This window comes from Triturus cristatus, chromosome 7 (assembly GCF_964204655.1).
Source record: "Triturus cristatus chromosome 7, aTriCri1.1, whole genome shotgun sequence".
Lineage (NCBI taxonomy): Eukaryota > Metazoa > Chordata > Amphibia > Caudata > Salamandridae > Triturus > Triturus cristatus.
Genome location: NC_140590.1, coordinates 150,097,968 through 150,114,558, shown reverse-complemented (window position 1 = coordinate 150,114,558; position 16,591 = coordinate 150,097,968). Strand labels below are relative to the sequence as shown.

The following is a 16,591-nucleotide window of genomic DNA, read 5'->3' as shown; positions in this document are numbered from 1 at the left end:
TCCTTTTGGAGTGTTATCACTTTTGCCCTCCCAATCATGTATTGACCTCTTCTCATGATGGAGCAGGCTCTCCCTAGATCAATGTGTTTTTTTCACCAAAAAGGTTTGGTTAATGTCTGTCATTAAACCTGGAAATGACTTTGTAATGCTGATGGTGGTACCATACTTATCTCATTCGGCACTACCGTTGTGGATTTAATGTTTTTAAAGAGTAGATGTCATAGAATTAAGTTAATTTGCCATATACTGTTCAGTCTAAATATTGGCATGCTCCATGTCATTATTAATTTGTATAATGCCTAGGTCAGCTAAGGAAATTTCAGAGCAGTAAAAGCAGCTGTCCAGTTTAGTGGATTTCCAAGGTCATACTAAACATGAAGGATCTGTGACCTCGTCACTTGAAGCCCAGCCTCTTGTTTCATCTACATTTGCTCTGCGTTTTGGTTTCCTAAGCACTATGGAATGCCAGCATCCAGAGTTCTCCATGTATTTTCAATTTCTTTTTCTATGTTTAATTATTCAGCAAGTACATGATCCCCCTATTCACTTACACATCTTATCTCTAGTTTCTCCTGTCTTTTTCCTCTTCTCTTTCTCTGATTTATCCTATTGTATCATCTGTTCCAAAATGAAGCTCTCCTATGTATGCCCATATACTAAATAGAATCTCCCTTGAATATTTTTGCCTCTCAGAACCAAGGGTCCTTTCAGGTATTGTGTCTGTGATTCTGTAAAACAATCAGTTAGTCAATTTGAGAGATTCTAGGGCCATGATGAATGAGACCTGTCACACTGCAGGAATTATCTGGAATACTTCTGGATGAGGTTCTTTCTTTCATCATCTGATCTCAGTGCTAAGGTTCTCACTAAAATCTACTATTGCATTAGCCTTTATCTGTGTCTCCTGCATGCAGCACTGAAGAAGCTGCAGAGGATCCAGAACTCTGCAGTCTTCATTGGTTACCAGTTAAAGTTGCCACCTCTATTTGCTGGCCTCCATGGAAAATACTAGCCTAGGCTGGTAAAAAATGGTTGATGTTGCAACCCTTTTACCAATGCATGTAAAGATTATCTTTAAGGTCCTCTGCCTAACGGCCTAAATCATCTATGGTCTTGACATTTTCTATCTGAGTGACTATTTTTCTCCCAGTAAACATATTACATCTCTGTGCTCTGAATTCTGCTCTTACCTTTTGTGTCCAAGAGACTAGGCCCTCCCATTTAGGTAGCCATTCTTGAACACATTAAGGTTAAGTGCTCCCATATTTAGTAAATCTTTGTAGAGCTTGGCCTGCCAATTCTGGCTTAATTGTTCCCATAAGGAGCAGAGTCAAGACTGATTTGCAAATGGCTGGCTCTAAAGTGATTTGGCAAGGTGAGTAAACAAACGAGGGGTTGGGGATGCTACCCTGAACAATTGCCAGTGGTAAGACAAATTGTAAGCAATGCTCGCACCACCTTTTATGTACTGCCTTCAGTGGCATGACTATGCCCAGACGTGGACCCCATGCTCACTGTGTCCCTAGAACCAAGCTGTACCCGGCTCACGAGCCCATAACTAGTTGGTCCTAGTTTGCTTGAGTTCTGGTACAGGGAGGACCTGGCCTGACAGTTTGAGCTGGACTGTTCCCATGAGGAGCAGGGTCAAGAATGATTTGCATTTGGATGGGTACAAACAGAGGAGGCATGGTGAGCAAGAGAACAAGGAGTTTGGATGCTATCCTGTACAACTGCCAGTGGTTAGACAAATTGCAAGCATTCCACCAATCACATTTTGTGTGTCTATTTAGTCCATGCCTCACTAGCTCAGCATCCACACCTACTAAACTCACAATTAAGCATACCTGTCTACAACATAATAAAACTTGCCACTCCACACTATGGGGCTCATTAAGATATTGGGCGGATCGCCACCGCCCATATGGCGGTGGCGATCTGCCCGCAGAAAACTACCGCCCGCATATGAATTCACCCCGCCACATTACCATGGTGGGGGGGGGCCCCGGCGGATGGGAAGACCGTCCGCCGGTTTTCTGCCGGTAGGCAATCCGCCCGATTGCCTACCGAGCGGAAAAGCAGTTAATATGGTGGCGGTGTCTGGTAGACACCGCCATCCATTTTAGTATGCAGGTGGGGTGTTGCCTTTCCGTGGCGGCGAAAGGCAGGCAGTTTTCGCCATTGGGGGCCCGTAGCGGGCCCCCAGGAATTCTGGGGGCTGAGGAGGTACCCCCCTGCCTTTCAATGAACAAAAATGCACAACCTGCCTTGGTGGCATTGCGGCAGGCGGTACTCTCTGCACCGCCCGCTGCAATGTTGCAGATGCGCCATACGCCCACCACACGGGGCGCATGCTAATCGGGAGTGAGGAACTGCTGCACCCTCAGCCGGCCGTCCCGTTTCCCGAGGGTATGGTGGGTGGACAAAGTCCGCCCGCCATACTATTGGGATCCTATATCTCAGTACACCGCACATTGATCACCACTTCTGATGTTTAAAATATCACACATTAATAAATGAGAGAATACATCTTCACATCCATAACAAACTATGCAACAATATATTCCACCACATTAGACCATAATTTTTCATCTCACCGTTTTATTCCACCACATTCCACCACACTTTTTTTTATCACAACCTAACATCACTTCACAACTTACCATAGCTCACAATCTAACCAACCTCATATTCCATACAACTTAATGACAGAACACACTATTCAACATCTCATAACTTAATGCAATTCGACTCCACCACAGGATACACTACATCCCTTGATAACATACCAGCCTACACACACCACACTATAACTATTCACACTGCACTACAACACACAATGCATACAATACAGCAAACCAAGGCACATCACATCGGATCACATCCTGAGAGAAAGCTTGTTACCAAATGGCATGATACAAAACACTACACTATCCAGTGGTACAACTGTGGGAGGCATGTTGCTAAAATATAATCACACTATAAAGTAAAGAAAAATTAGGCACTAATAGCAAGCAGCATGATAATAGCATGCAGCATGAATGCCAAGTCCAAGGCAGAAAGAAAGTCACGTCTGCCGATAGAGAAGCAAAACAGAAACTAAACCAAGCATTACGGGCCTACAGGAAGCTCCCATCCTCCAACTGCCGTCTTAAGAAGGTAGGGACAACCAAAGAAATTATGTAATAAGCACCTATGGAAGGACAGGGGGCTCCAAATAGACTCTTATTTGGCTAAGCTACTTCATGATAGTAACCCCATTAACTCAAAAAATCTCTGGAAAGAATTAAATGAAATCACAAGACCAACTTGTAACACAACCAACTGTAATATAACCGAAAATATTTGGGCTACCTACCTGACTGATGAATTTGCCAGAAGCTCACCATTTGCTGAAGGTACACACCAAAATCGATCCAATATGACGGCACCTCCAAGCATGAAATATAACCAAAGAACATCTTCAGCTGGAACTTTTGCATTCTACTGTTCCAGCGACCCAGGGGAGCCTCAGATAAAATTCAAATTTCATAAACTTGAAATCAAAAACTTATCAGAACGGGAAAGTGTGATGTTGCCTGGTATAAATAGCAAATTTGCCCATTTGCAAAAAAAAAGCCCCCAGTTTTGGCCTGACAAATTCACTATAATTTTTAACCATCTCTCCATTTCAGGAACAATTTCAGAAGGGTGGTGTGGTTCCATATTAAACCCAATATTTAAATGTGGAGATCGGTCCAAACTAGAAAATTGCCGCTTCATAGCCTTATTAGATATGGAGGCGAAATGTTTTGCGTCCTCTCTACTGGCTGAACTAACCTCTTGGTCATGCCCAATATAACATTGTTACACTAAATCTAACAGGGTTTATGAAGGGGTCAGGTACAAAAACCAATATTCTGGTCTTAGGGCTCACAATCAAAAAACTGAAAAAATAAAGCAACCCCTTCATCTATATTTCTTTTATTTTAAGTCTGCTTTTGATCACGTTAGTCAAAGCTTGCCAAATGTGATATGCCTCGACCCCTCCTGAGAGGGATACAACAACTGTATAATAACACTAGGAACTGAATAAAAATAAGCAATGAATCTTGTGTCTCAAGAAATATGTGGACTTATCAGGACCTCAACCAGGGTTATGTCCTAGCACCCTTTTTTCTTTAACCTTTTTCCAGCAAACTTGACTGAAATCACTTGATCTGATAAATTGTCATCCCCCTAGTCTGGGTCCACTCACACACAGTCATCTATTATAAGCAGATTATGTGTTCCTTTGCAGTCTATCTCAGGTTGGACTTCAGTGCCTTCTGGATACACTTTTTCAATGTGAAAATATATTGGAAATTAACAGAAAAAATAAAATTTCAAATCATAACAATTGTCTCCAAAAAATGGTCTCTAAAAGGGAAGCCTCTAAAGCACATGGTTGTATATAAATATTTGTCAATAAAGGAACCTTTTCACCACAAAAACAAGAACTTATAAGAAAGGGAATTGCATTAACAGCCGCCTTCCTAATCTTACATAACAACTTAAAAGTCCCCACACTCATGTCAATGCTGACAGTTTTGACAGCAAAACTTCTTCCAACCCGTACCTATAGCAGTGAGGCTTTGCGAGGTCGAGATACAGCCGTGCTTGAAGGAATAATAATGAAAATATATAGAAAGTATTCAAGATCCCAAGAACCTCATCACCGGCGCAGATCCACTTGAACTTCGGCCTTACAAAGGAAACTATTGCCAGACAGTGTGCTTTTATCAGGAGATGCTACAGACTGCTGCACTCAAATGAAATATCTATTAATAAAATACTGTGGTCAATAATTGCTATCTTTCTGCTGACGCCTTTAAAAGCCTATTCAGAAAAATCTATAGCCACTATGCAAGAACAAGCCTTATGGGACCAGTCATAGTATGCAGCATTTATAAAAAATAATTAATAAATGCATGAGGAAAAAGTAACTGCTAAAGGACAAACTAACAGCGGCTTAGGTATCTCATGCCTGGATATTGATCAACAACTATAACTTTCTGAACCCTGCACCTAATTTTGGATCCACCTATTCAGTGTTCACAAAACAGAAACGTTTGAATCTATGGTTGGGATTATTCCTGCCACTAGCAGAGAAACCACCCTGACTTGCAAATGAGGGAATTACCTGTGTGCTTTGTGAGGCACTGAAAGAAGACCTAATCCATTAGGTTTGCATCTGTCCACACTTAAAACAAGAAAGATGAGAACTATTGATAACCCTCTTTAATTCAAAAGGCATACGAACATGTAGGCAGACCATTATTGCCTGTCTAAACCTGAAGGATACTGAGCAGAACTGTCAATTTATTACATTTCTCACTAGGTTTTAATTAATTATGGAGAAAAAGATGTAATTAGACTGAGCAGCAGTTCCAATAAAATCTTAGTAAAGTATATATTAGCTTCACTTTTTTGCCTTTTCCTGTTTTAAATGAACTTAGCACTTTGTCTTCACATTTTTATTATTTTTATTGTGTGTGAAATGGTACCCACAAATGTAGAATTAATTGTGATGGCTCTAATTAACTAATGCAAATCAATATTCTATTCTATTCCACACTATCCAGTGTGAAAAGACATCCTACCACACCAAAAAATATCCCACCAACTTCATATCACATCATCGACCGTCATCCAGAACAAGATCCTCGCCAACTACAGCAACTCTAAGGAACTCTTCAGCATCATCCAGGAATTCACCAAACCCCCCCAAGCAAAACCACAGACATCACCCCAGGACCTCCGCAACAAGCTCGGCTCCCACTTCCATCAGAAAATCAAGGGCCTCTATGAAAACTTCAACGACCAGACACCATCCCCCCCAGCAACACCAGCCAGCCCACCATCTCCTCCTGGACCCCAGTCACCACCAAAGTTACTGCATCGACCATGAAAGGCATTCACTCAGGAGCCCCCATGGACCCCTGCCCCAACACATCTCCCACAGAGCCGCCGCCACCATCGCACCAGAACTACGATGCACTCTCAGCCCCTCCTTCAAAACCATTATCTTTCCCGATGACTGGAAACGTGCAGAAGTCAGACCCCTACTCAAGAAACCTTCAGCAGATCTCTAGATCTATCTGACCCATCTCTCTCCTCCCCTTCAAGGCTAAAGTCACCTTGAAGACCGCCAACATACAGCTAACAAAATTAATTGAAGAGAACTCCATCTTCGATCCCTCCCAATCCTGATTCTGCAGCAACCAAAGCACTAGGACCGCGCTACTCACTGCCACAGACGACATCCACATCCTCCTCGACCAAGGAGACACCGCAGCCCTGTTCCTACTCGAACTCTCTGCAGCCTTCAACACCATCCCCCACTGAACACTCACCACCAGACTCCACAACACTGCCCTCCACTGGATACATTCATTCCTCACCGGCAGAACCCAAAGAATCAGACTTCCACCCTTCCTCTCCAAACCCACAGAGACCAAGGATTGTCGCTCAGCCCCACGCTCTTCAATATCTACATGGCCCCCCTCGCTGCCATCGTCAGACAGCACGGACTCAACATTGTATCCTACGCCGACGACACCCAGCTCATCCTCTCCCTCACCAAGGACCCCATCACCACCAGACTCAACTTCCAGGAAGGAATGAAGGACATCGCATCCTGGATGAGCAGCAGCTGCCTAAAGCTCAACTCAGAGAATACAGAGGTCCTCATCCTCGGACCCTTCCCCTCTGCATGGGACAACACCTGGTGGGCCACTGCCCTGGTCAGACCCCTCACCCCAAAGACCATGCCTGAAACCTCAGCATCGTACTTGACTCCTCCCTCCCCATTACTTAAGGGGTCAATGCCGTCGCCTCCACCTGCTTCAACACCCTCCAAGACCTTCAAATGGATCACTCCCAAATCAAGGAAGACTCTCGCCCACACATTCATAACCAGCAGACTGGACTTCAGAAATGCCCTCTACACCAGGATTAACAAGTCTCTGCTGTGCAAACTCCAGCCCATACAGAACACCACAGCCAGACTCATACTTGGCATCCCTCGACACAAACCCATCACCCAACGCATGCGAAACCTCCATTGGCTCCCCGTCGAGAAGAGAGCAACTTTCAAGATACTCACCCACGCCTACACATGCCTTCACAATTCAACAATATCTCAACGATAGAATCTCCTTCCACGTACCCAGGAGGAACCTTCGATCTGCCAACCTTATACTCGCCGAACCCCCCGCATCTGCAGAGCAAGAACGGGTGGAAGAAACATCTCCTACATCGCGGCCAAGACCTGGAACGAGTTCCTGATCGACATCAGATGCGGCCTCACCCAGCATATTTTCAGGATGACCCTCAAGACCTGGCTCTTCGACTGACTGGAGCTGCCCCCAGCGCCTTGAGACCTTCAAGGGTGAGTAGCATGCTTAAAATTCCCTGATTGATTGATTGATCGACTAACACTTCACTCTACACTATTTAAAATGACCCAGTAGCATACCACAGCATCTCACACCATGTATGAAATAATAATATACACACATTTTACCTAGTTCTGTGACTACACAACATCCACACTAAGCATATCAAGATCCCATTGATTCATACCACTAAATATCATACCACATCATATCATAACTTGGGATATAATTGTTGGAGTCGAATCCCCATAATCCCTAGAACCTCGATATTTTTTCACACCAATATTTGCTAAAATATTTTAGCTGGAGAATCTCTAGTTGATCTAGTGGTTAGAGACTACACTACTGATCAGGAAACACAGAGTTAAAAGGAATAAAATATTGGAAGGATTAAGGACTGAGTTCCAGATCAAAAATAGGGCAAAACAATATTTATTACAGAATAATTAAAACTGCCATACAAAGGAAAAATGCATTGATTGCCACCAATGCCCAATACAGATAAATACAGAGTGTTAAAACTATATAATCCCTAGTTTGCATATTCTAAATAAAAACATCTAAGTATCAGACTCATAAAGAGCACTTACAGCATGCCAAGTTGCCTCCAAGAAAATGGCAAAAGAGTCCCGGGAAAAACAGAATAGAGGAGAGAGTGGAGAAGTGTGGCTCAATGATTAGAGCGGCAGACCCTGATGCAGAGGTCTAGCCTGGGACCAGGGTTCAATTCCCAGCCTTGGCGGGTCTTGGGCTAAAAAATTCCACGGACCTGATAATTCTCGCCTCGGTGCCATTCCAATCATGAAGTCCCACTCTGCAACTCTGGGCAATAGCTTGCTTAATCTCCACAACGGCCCCCACAACGCTAAGGATGCCTGGCCTCCACCTTGGGGGTGCCCAGGAGTGGACGCCTCACAGGGAAAGCCAGGATGGGTTCCACAGCGGTATTCGTACAAGCGCCTTGAGACCCTTGCGGGTGAGTAGTGCGCTATACAAGTATCGATTTACATTTAGGTTTAATAGACAAATCAAACAAGCCATTAATAGATTTTGTGTGCTATGAGTATAGTTAGGGTTGCATTTCACAAATCAGATACTCCAACATAATGATTGAAAAATATGCAATAATTAAGCATAACCCATTTCTTAAGGTAAGACAAATCTTTCACTTACTTCCTCAGCAGCTGCACGCCAGAGATGTATAATACAAATTAAACATATCTTAAACATTTGCCCATAGAACCAACACAAACCAGGTCTTCAACATAAATTGCAGTGAGGAAGTCTTTGAAATGCATCATGGAAGCCTTACTCACAATACACGCATTCTCACAAGTGTTAAACATCGCTAATATATTGAAGCCATTTACCCCATGCTCCATGGAAACAAGGGGAAAGGTGGCTTTGCAGCGGGACAGTGATTGGAAGGGGGAATAAGCAGGAGACGTTGAACAGGACTCATGAAACTGCATCCATTTCAAAATAATGCCACACTACATGAAAATGTGCCAGAACTATTCGTAGCATTGTTGTAAATTGATCTTTTTGCAGGGTTATCCCCAAACGTTTTGCTACTTCTTCCTATTTTTCCTGACCTGGTTTTGTTGGCTATAGGATTCAGGGCTCTTTACCACTGCTGATCAGTGCTAAAGGGCATATGCTGTCTGTGTGAATTATGATTATAATTTGTTATGAATGATTGTCATGTTTGATTTACTGGTAAGTCCCTAGTAAAGTGCACTAAGTGTGCCAGGACCTGTAAATCAAATGCTATGACTGAGTTTGCAGCACTGGTTGGGCCATCCACCTGAGTGGCCCAGTAAATGTGTCTCAGACCTACCACTGTAGTGTCTGCATGTGCACCCACTTCCCAGGCCCTAAACTTCCCTTTTTACATGTAAGACATCCCTCAGGTAGGCCCAAGGTACCCCCCTGTACAGGGTGTAGTGTATGTGAAAAGCAGGAAATGTACTGGTGTGTGTGACATGTCCTGAAAGGGAAATACTGCCAATTTCGTTTTTCACTATATAAAGGCTATCTGTCCCATAGGATAGAATGGGAGATACTTTGTAACATCTTACAAGTATAACTCCCCATTGGGAGAACATAGAAGTATAATGTTTAGGGTCTCTGAACTAAGGACTTAATAACACATATTTAAGTAAAGATGGTTTTTAAATTATGCGTTTGAAAATGGCAGTTTTAGAAAGTGGGCATTTTCTTGTTTAACCATTCTTTCTACCGCTGCCTGTTTGTGGATAGACTGTCTGGTTTTGGAGTGACAGGGGCTGAGGATGTGCATTCACTGTAGACAGCCACTGGGGTGGTGAGGTGTTCCTGGATGACTCAGAGCTGAGCTGAATAGACCTTGGCTGCATGTAGAGCAGTGGGAGGAGTTTTCCTTGCACCTGAATATGGCATGCCTCCCTTACACAATGCTGTCTCCACCCCCTGTGTCCATACTGCACCAGGACAGAACTGGTTTGGAATGGGATCAGAGACCCTTGCAAAAAGAAGAACAAAGACAAAATGGGGTATAAGTAGTGAACCTTAAACCCCGGAACATTAGATCACTTCTGGACTCAAGAGGAACCTTTGCCAAGGAGAAGAGCTGGAGAGGTATGATGGTGGAGAAGTGCCCCTTTGTTGTGTGCTGTGTGTGGTTGTCCTGCAGTTGTTGCTTCTGCAAAGGAAAGGACAGAGACTGGAACTTTACTGAGAAACCTGTTTGAAAAAGAATCTCCAGGGGGTTGTGTGTGCTGACCCCCTGTTCTAAAGTCTCAGGGACACAAAGACTTCACCCCAGATCCCCTGAACTCTATTGCTGAGAGTTCTGACCTGTCAGGGACCCGCTGGGGAGAGCAGACCACCAACGCAGAATTCCTTTCATGCTGGGAGGCTGAACCGAGTGCTCGCTATGGGGCACTTAAGGAGCTGTGGACTCCCACTGTGTGATACGTGCCACAAACAAAGCAGCAGCTATGTTTGGGCCACGAGGGAGAGCATACCACCAGCTTCAGAATTCCTTTCATACCAAGAGGCGGAACAAAATGCTTGTTTTGGTGCACTTAAGGAGCAGTGGACTCTTGCAGCGCGGTCTGTGCCCGAGCAAAGCCAAGGCCAAGGGCAGGCCCATCCAGCTCCTATCAGAGCCCGAAGAAGGCTCAGCCACCCCTCTTAGTTTTTGCTTTCGAGGTAACGTCTATTTTTTCAGTATTCTGTGTATATTCAACTGTTTGCTTTGCCATGAATGGGTTTGTTTGTCCACCTACCTGTTCCAATGGGTAAAAAAGAAACTTATTGGGCGCCAACATACCGTCACTCCCCCAGTGAAAAGTTCCTCCAAGAACCAAATGTTTGAAAATGCCATGGAGGTTATTAGTACCAAGATAGCTCTCACTGAGAGAAGGCTATCCCTGAACTTGTGCACAGCTACAACCCTACTCCCAATGAGTCTTTCATAGTCAATCCCCCTGGTGCCTTGTCTGACATAGCCCAAAATTCTAACACCGAGCATCTTATCAAAGCTGCCACTCCCACTTCAATTGTGTGTGATACTGTCAGCCCCAATTTTGCAATCAACCATAAAGCCAAGAGGGGAACCGACTCAGGAATAGAGTAACCCTGAACAAGATAAACCAGGAAAGTCAAACCCTGGTTATGGGCTCTGCGTCTCATGACCTTTTCCTCTCCTCTCCCTCAGCAGGATCCTTGGGAAGTTTTAAATTCCAGTTCTGCCTATATTGAACACTTCATGGAGGATTGTTGGGCAAAATTCAAAGCACTGCTTCACGATGAACTTTCCCCTCTAATCAATCATCTCAAATCAATTAAAACTCAGCTTGCGGGTCTTCCATACCATCTCTCACAAAAAGCTGCTGACATCAAAACCTCAGTCATGGAGAACACCCTAATATTTGCCCCCAGCCTCTCTCGTGCACTACCTTTACTTTGATCTTCTCTGGAACATGTGGAGGGACAATTTTAGGCACTAATCCTGTCAGTCTCCTTGCTTTGGTGCCTGAGGGCAACCTAGTTCTCGGGTCAGAACCTCTTCTACTTAGTGATTGAGGAAATGGTCTGCTGGGTAACTTGCCCAAGCCTGTACAACCCCCAAGTGAGCCACCTTCCAATACCAAGCAGATCTCTATCAACCTTCCTTCTGCTTCCTGCTCTTATGGGGCTTCTCCTATTGGGGTTTCTCGCATTCGCTGTGTACAGGAGTCCTGGGAGGAGCTATGTAGCAAAGTTCTTGACTGTCTTGCACGTCACAGAGGGTTGCCTTTTCCCTTTGCCAATGACATCTTGTTGACCGGCAGGTGTGGATGAATTGGTCTGGTCCTGTTGATTATGAGGGGATTGTGAGTATTAGATCTCCATCTTTGGTGCAAAGTCTTCTATTCGGGCATATGAGCCATATTGATGCAAGGAGTAACATCACTTCGGTTCCGTTGGGGTATTTACATAAACACAGTATCCCTTCCCGGCAAACAGGTAACCACCAATATGCAATCTTGCTCAATGATGAAGACAGGAGATGTGAGCTCAACTCCATCTTTGAATCTCGCCCCATTTGGCTAGGCTGGTTCCTGGTCCTCCGCACACTCAGGGGATCAAGCTCTCTTACACACAGCTAATCGCGATGAACTTCTATCCAGCTTAGGCTGACTTTTAGATGATATTAAAGCATCCATTCCTGCTGACGATTCCTTGGGTAACGGGGTTTCAAAGAAGGATATTCTAGATGAACGAACAATCTGTCCCTTCACACTTTTCGATAGAACACAGCTGGAATCAAAGACAAGATTACTAACCCCAAAAAGAACAATTGGTGGACAAAATGCAGAACAAAGTCTTACATTCACCCCACTACAGAGATCTGGGCCATCGTTTTTTTGCTCACCATGCCATTCCAACTTGGACCCAGACATATGAAAATCAGTCTTGACCATGCGCCCAATGGGAACTGGGGTGCCGTGATGAGAAAAATAACGATGGATTAAACCCAGATCTGTGACTGGGGGTGAATGTTTTGCCAATGTGCAACATTCTGTCTATCATCTTCTGTGTTTTGCTGTTCGCCCTATGTGGGAAGGGTATGCCCAGACGTGGGTCCCGTGCTCACTACGCCACAGGAGTCAAGCTATCCTGGCTGAAGAGGGGTGAAACCCCGACACCGGTCCTAGGATGCTTGATTCCGGTCCAGTGTAGACATGGCTTGGTAGTTCGGGCTGGACTGTTCCCATGAGGCACAGGGTCAAGTATGATTTGCATATGGCCATGTCTGAACTGGGGTGGCGTGGTGAGCAAAATAACAATGTATTAAACCCAGATCTGTGACTGGGGGCGAATGTTTTGCCAATGTGCAACATTCCATCCATCATCTTGTGTGTTTTGCTGTTCGCCCTATGTGGGAAGGGTATGCCCAGATGTGGGTCCCGTGCTCACTACGCCACTGGAGTGAAGCTATCCTGGCTGAAGAGGGGTGAAACCTCGAAACCGGTCCTAGGATGCTTGATTACAGTCCAGGGAAGACATGGCTTGGCAGTTCGGGCTGGACTGTTCCCATGAGGCACAGGGTCAAGACTGATTTGCATATGGCCATGTCTGAACTGGGGTGGCGTGGTGAGCAAAATAACGATGTATTAAACCCAGATCTGTGACTGGGGGCGAATGTTTTGCCAATGTGCAACATTCCGTCCATCATCTTGTGTGTTTTGCTGTTCACGCTATGTGGGAAGGGTATGCCCAGACGTGGGTCCCGTGCTCACTACGCAACTGGAGTCAAACTATCCTGGCTCAAGAGGGGAGAAACCTCAAAACCGGTCCTAGGATGCTTGATTCCGGTCCAGGGAAGACATGGCTTGGCAGTTCGGGCTGGACTGTTCCCATGAGGCACAGGGTCAAGACTGATTTGCATATGGCCATGTCTGAACTGGGGTGGGGTGGTGAGCAAAATAACAATGGATTAAACCCAGATCTGTGACTAGGGGTGAATGTTTTGCCAATGTGCAACATTCCATCCATCATCTTGTGTGTTTTGCTGTTCGCCCTATGTGGGAAGGGTATGCCCAGATGTGGGTCCTGTACTCACTACGCCACTGGAGTCAAGCTATCCTGGCTGAAGAGGGGTGAAACTCCGAAACCGGTCCTAGGATGCTTGATTCCGGTCCAGGGAAGACATGGCTTGGCAGTTCGGGCTGGACTGTTCCCATGAGGCACAGGGTCAAGACTGAATTACATATGGCCATGTCTGAACTGGGGTGGCGTGGTGAGCAAAATACCGATGGATTAAACCCAGATCTGTGACTAGGGGTGAATGTTTTGCCAATGTGCAACATTCCATCCATCATCTTGTGTGTTTTGCTGTTCGCCCTATGTGGGAAGGATATGCCCAGATGTGGGTCCCGTACTCACTACGCCACTGGAGTCAAGCTATCCTGGCTGAAGAGGGGTGAAACTCCGAAACCGGTCCTAGGATGCTTGATTCCGGTCCAGGGAAGACATGGCTTGGCAGTTCGGGCTGGACTGTTCCCATGAGGAACAGGGTCAAGACCGATTTTCATATGGCCATGTCTGAACTGGGGTGGCGTGGTGAGCAAAATAACGATGTATTAAACCCAGATCTGTGACTTGGGGTGAATGTTTTGCCAATGTGCAACATTCCGTCCATCATCTTGTGTGTTTTGCTGTTCGCCCAATGTGGGAAGGGAATGCCCAGACGTGGGTCCCGTGCTCACTACGCCACTGGAGTCAAGCTATCCTGGCTCAAGAGGGGTGAAACCTCAAAACCGGTCCTAGGATGCTTGATTCCGGTCCAGGGAAGACATGGCTTGGCAGTTCGGGCTGGACTGTTGCCATGAGGCACAGGGTCAAGACTGATTTGCATATGGCCATGCCTGAACTGGGGTGGCGTGGTAAGCAAAATACCTATGGATTAAACCCAGATATGTAACTGGGGGTGAATGATTTGCCAATGTGTAACATTCCGTCCATCATCTTGTGTGTTTTGCTGTTCGCCCTATGTGGGAAGGGTATGCCCAGACGTGGGTCCCGTGCTCACTACGCCACTGGAGTCAAGCTATCCTGGCTGAAGAGGGGTGAAACCCCGAAACCGGTCCTAGGATGCTTGATTCCGGTCCAGGGAAGACATGGCTTGGCAGTTCGGTCTGGACTGTTCCCATGAGGCACAGGGTCAAGACTGATTTGCATATGGCCATGTCTGAACTGGGGTGGCGTGGTGAGCAAAATAACGATGGATTAAACCCAGATATGTGACTGGGGGTGAATGTTTTGCCAATGTGCAACATTCCGTCCATCATCTTGTGTGTTTTGCTGTTTGCCCTATGTGGGAAGGGTATGCCCAGACGTGGGTCCCGTGCTCAATAAGCCACTGGAGTCAAGCTATCCTGGCTGAAGAGGGGTGAAACCGCGAAACCGGTCCTTGGATGCTTGATTCCGGTCCAGGGAAGACATGGCTTGGCAGTTCGGGCTGGACTGTTCCCATGAGGCACAGGGTCAAGACTGATTTGCATATGGCCATGTCTGAACTGGGGTGGCGTGGTGAGCAAAATAACGATGGATTAAACCCAGATCTGTGACTGGGGGTGAATGTTTTGCCAATATGCAACATTCCTTCAATCTTCTTGTGTGTTTTGCTGTTCGCCCTATGTGGGAAGGGTATGTCCAGACGTGGGTCCTGTGCTCACTTCGCCACTGGAGTCAAGCTATCCTGGCTGAAGAGGGGTGAAACCCCGAAACCGGTCCTAGGATGCTTGATTCCGGTCCAGGGAAGACATGGCTTGGCAGTTCGGGCTGGACTGTTGCCATGAGGCACAGGGTCAAGACTGATTTGCATATGGCCATGTCTGAACTGGGGTGGCGTGGTGAGCAAAATAACGATGGATTAAACCCAGATCTGTGACTGGGGGTGAATGTTTTGCCAATGTGCAACATTCCATCCATCATCTTGTGTGTTTTGCTGTTCGCCCTATGTGGGAAGGGTATGCCCAGATGTGGGTCCCGTGCTCAGTACGCCACTGGAGTCAAGCTATCCAGGCTGAAGAGGGGTGAAACCCCGAAACCGTTCCTAGGATGCTTGATTCCGGTCCAGGGAAGACATGGCTTGGCAGTTCGGGCTGGACTGTTCCCATGAGGCACAGGGTCAAGACTGATTTGCATATGGCCATGTCTGAACTGGGGTGGCGTGGTGAGCAAAATAACGATGTATTAAACCCAGATCTGTGACTGGGGCGAATGTTTTGCCAATGTGCAACATTCCGTCCATCATCTTGTGTGTTTTGCTGTTCGCCCTATGTGGGAAGGGTATGCCCAGACGTGGGTCCCGTGCTCACTACGCCACTGGAGTCAAGCTATCCTGGCTGAAGAGGGGTGAAACCCCGAAACCGGTCCTAGGATGCTTGATTCCGGTCCAGGGAAGACATGGCTTGGCAGTTCGGGCTGGACTGTTCCCATGAGGCACAGGGTCAAGACTGATTTGCATATGGCCATGTCTGAACTGGAGTGACGTGGTGAGCCAAATAACGATGGATTAAACCCAGTTCTGTTATTGGGGGTGAAGGTTTTGCCAATGTGCAACATTCCATCCATCATCTTGTGTGTTTTGCTGTTCGCCCTATGTGGGAAGGGTATGCCCAGATGTGGGTCCCGTACTCACTATGCCACTGGAGTCAAGCTATCCTGGCTGAAGAGGGGTGAAACCCCGAAACCGGTCCTAGGATGCTTGATTCCGGTCCAGGGAAGACATGGCTTGGCAGTTCGGGCTGGACTGTTCCCATGAGGCACAGGGTCAAAACTGATTTGCATATGGCCATGTCTGAACTGGGGTGGCGTGGTGAGCAAAATAACGATGTATTAAACCCAGATCTGTGACTTGGGGTGAATGTTTTGCCAATGTGCAACATTCCGTCCATCATCTTGTGTGTTTTGCTGTTCGCCCAATGTGGGAAGGGTATGCCCAGACGTGGGTCCCATGCTCACTACACCACTGGAGTCAAGCTATCCTGGCTCAAGAGGGGTGAAACCTCAAAACCGGTCCTAGGATGCTTGATTCCGGTCCAGGGAAGACATGGCTTGGCAGTTCGGGCTGGACTGTTGCCATGAGGCACAGGGTCAAGACTGATTTGCATATGGCCATGCCTGAACTGGGGTGGCGT

At 46.2% G+C, this 16,591-nt stretch overlaps 1 protein-coding gene across 1 annotated transcript in view; it reads right to left on the bottom strand.

The window, feature by feature from the left end:
• Window positions 1-16,591, bottom strand: part of LOC146809073 (B-cell receptor CD22-like) — a 261,719-nt gene that overhangs the window by 72,109 nt on the left and 173,019 nt on the right. The window lies entirely within an intron of this gene.